The sequence below is a fragment of the Lampris incognitus genome, unplaced genomic scaffold (genome assembly GCF_029633865.1).
Source record: "Lampris incognitus isolate fLamInc1 unplaced genomic scaffold, fLamInc1.hap2 scaffold_147, whole genome shotgun sequence".
Taxonomy (NCBI): Eukaryota; Metazoa; Chordata; class Actinopteri; order Lampriformes; family Lampridae; genus Lampris; species Lampris incognitus.
Window position 1 is genome coordinate 117,898 of NW_026611114.1, and position 3,797 is coordinate 121,694.

Here is a 3,797-nt window from a genome sequence, read left to right on the forward strand (position 1 = left end):
AAGTCCTCAATGGTCAGCCAGCAGACACATGTGTGTCCGAGTGCAAAATAAGACCGTTGGGAAACGCTCGCTTATATCTTTTGTTCCGCCGAGTTTTTGTTTCTGACCCAAACTGAGTACGCAGTTGCGTCTCAAATCTGGCGATTCCTTTGCGTGAACATACGTGATAAAATATAAAATATATTAACAGAGTCTGCAGTTTACCGGAGATTAAGCATTAAAGCATTCAAAATGCACTCATAGCGCGTGATTGTAGGTAGCCGTACCCGCTTTTCGACAGTCGTTAGGGAGCAGTACAGCTTTTGGCCACTAGATGGCAGTGAAATCCAAACAAGATGGAATCAATGTGTTTTTTTTAAACCTTTTTATGGTATACGTTTGAATGGCTGCTGTAGGTTAGATAACAGACATATTTCCATTTTGTTGCCTTTTTTCTCGTTTGCTATGGCTCCTGAGGTTAGTTGTGTTTGTCCGGCGTTTTACATGACTGTCTATTTGAAACATAGCCTAGTAGCCCTTGATAATTTCACTTAAGGCCAAAGCCTGTGTCCTTGCAACAAAAAAACAAAAAAAGAGGTTATATACAACTCGTTTAAACCGTGCAAAATTATATAAAGAGTGATTTCTAAATTAATTCAGTATATCACTGTCGGTCGGTTCAGCAACCAAGCCACTGAGGATGCACAAACCAGTGCATTCTTAGTGCCGGTCGCAATCCCAGATAAATGGGGAAGGGTAAAAGCTTTGCCAAATCAGATATACGGATCATAAATCAGATTTCCATACCGGATTGGTCGAGGCCCAGGTTACCAACAACTGTCACCAGTACTGTTGGCCAGCAGGGTGCCGGTGAAAGAAGAAGTGGGATAGGCAGAGGGATGAAGAAAGTAGACAGGAGTACAAGGAGATGCAGCGTAAAGCAAAGACAGAGGTGGCAAAGGTAAAGGAAAAGGCGTATGGTGAGTTGTATGAGAGGTTAGACACTAAGGAAGGAGAAAAGGACTTGTACCGACTGGCTAGACAGAGGGACCAAGCTAGGAAGGATCTACAACAGGTTAGGGTGATCAAGGATAGAGATGGAAATGTGCTGAAAAGTGAGGAGAGTGTGTTGAGAAGGTGGAAGGAGTAAATGTAGGAGTAAAGGGCTGATGAATGAAGAAAATGAGAGAGAGAGAGAGGGTTGGATGATGTGGGGGTAGTGAATCAGGAAGTGCGGTGGATTAGCAAGGAGGAAGTGAGGGCAGCTATGAAGAGGATGAATGTGGAAAGGCAGTTGGTATATATGACACAAATGTGGGGGCATGGAGATATTTAGGAGAGATGATAGTGGAGTTTTTAACTGGATTGTTGAACACAATCATGGAAAGTGAGAGGATGCCTGAGGAGTGGAGAAGAAGCATACTGGTACCGATTTTCAAGAATCAGGGTGATGTACAGGACTGCAGTAACTACAGAGGTATAAAGTTGATCAGCCACAGCATGACGCTATGGGAAAGAGTAATAGAAGCTAGGTTAAGAGGAGAGGTGATGATCAGCGAGCAGCAGTATGGGTTCATGCCACGAAAGAGCACCACAGATGCGATGTTTGCTTTGAGAATGCTGATGGAGAAGTGGAGGGAAGGCCAGAAGGAGGTACATTGTGTCTTTGTGGATTTAGAGAAAGCACATGACAGGGTGCCGAGAGAGGAGATGTGGTATTGCATGGGATGGCAGAGAAGTATGTAGGAGTTCTCCAGGATTTTTATGAGGGCAGTGTGACAATGGTGAGGTGTGCGGTTGGAATAACTAATGGGTTCAATGTGGAGGTGGGATTACATCAAGGATCGGCTCTGAGCCCTTTCTTGTTGGCAATGGTGATGGACAGGTTGACAGACGAGATCAGTCAGGAGTCTCCATGGACTAAGATGTTCATGGATGACATTGTGATCTGTAGCGAGCGTAGGGAGCAGGTGGAGGAGAGCCTGGAGAGGTGGAGATATGCACTGGTGAGAAGAGGAATGAAAGTCAGTAGGAGCAAGATAGAATACCTATGCATGAATGAGAGGGAGGACAGCGGAATGGTCAGGATGCAAGGAGGAGAGGTGACAAAGGCGTATGAGTTTAAACACTTGGGGTCAACTGTCCAAAGTAACGGGGAGTGCAGAAGAGAGGTGAAGAAGAGAGTGCAGGCAGGGTGGAGTGGGTGGAGAAGAGTGTCAGGAGTGATTTGCGACAGAAGGGCACCAGCAAGAGTTAAAGGGAAGGTTTACAAGATGGTAGTGAGACCAGCTATGTTATATGGTTTGGAGATGGTGGCACTGACGAAAAGACAGGAGGCGGAGCTGGAGGTGGCAGAGTAGAAGATGCTAAGATTTTCTTTGGGAGTGATGAAGAAGGACAGGATTAGGAAGGAGTATATTAGAGGGACAGCTCAGGTTGGACGGTTTGGAGACAAAGCAAGAGAGGCAAGATTGAGGTGGTTTGGACATGTGTGGACGAGAGATGCTGGGTATATTGGGAGAAGGATGCTGAAGATGGAGCTGCCAGGGAAGAGGAGAAGAGGACGGCCAAAGAGGAGGTTTATGGATGTGGTGAGGGAGGACATGCAGGTGGCTGGCGTGACAGAGGAAGATGCAGAGGACAGGAAGAGATGGAAACAGATGATCCATTGTGGGTGGCTCATCTGTTTCTGCACCCTAAAGGGAGCAGCCGCAGGTAGTAGTAGTAGTAGTAGTAGTAGTAGTAGTAGTAGTAGTAGTAGTAGTAGTAGTAGACTGTTGGTTCAGTGGTCTAGCAGGTTTACTTGTATAGCCCCAAATCACAGTTGCAGTCTCAGGGTCTTTTCACTGACACAATCAGAACCAGGTAGATGACATTAGACCACATCCTCAGTGGGAAAAAGAAAAACGGGAGAAACTTCAGGAAGACCATCAGAGGAGAGATTCATGCAAAGGGTTGTGAGTGGCCAAGGTAGACAATCAAAGCATGAATGGGCTTAGAAAGAAATAAAACACGTGAGAAAAGCACCCGATAACTTAGACTTTGTGACAGCGAGGAAAACGGAGACTGTTCTGAAGGACTATGCATGTGTCGAATGGCTGCCTGATTACTTGAGATGGGCTAATATTGTGTAGTTAAAGTCTGATTTACATTTACTTTTCCTTCTAGTTTGTCCTCGTCACACTGACTAGGCCCTCGAGGCAACACAAGCGAGGAGAGTCAGGCAAGCAGAGCTGCTGGGTTCTCCACCTCCACCTTTCCACAGGCACCAACCGTTCTCTGCTGTTTGTTCGTCGGAGTTTCCACCTGGCAAACGGCGATCGCATGTGGAAAAGACGCGCAAAACACACACAACCATCGGCGTCACGAAAGATGTTTAACTTTCGCACATTTCAAAACTGAACAGCCGGCCTACCGACACGCGGGTCGCCGGTTCGAATCCCCGGGGGCGTTACCTCCGGCTTGGGCGTCCCTACAGACACAGTTGGCCGTGTCTGCGGGTGGGAAGCCGGGCGTGGGTGTGTGTCCTGCTCGCTGCACTAGCGCCTCCTCTGGTCGGTCGGGGCGCCTGTTCGGGGGAGGGGGGAGGGGGGAAATAACGTGATCCTCCCACGCGCTCCTCCCCCCTGGCGAAACTCCTCACTGTCAGGTGAAAAGCAGCGGCTGGCGACTCCACATGTATCGGAGGAGGCATGCAGCCCTGCAGCCCTCCCCGGATCGGCAGAGGGGGGCGGAGCAGTGGATAATTGGCAAAGTGCAACTGGGGAGAAAGAAAAAAAACGGGGGGGCGGGGCGTTAAAAGTGTTTCACTTAAGCAC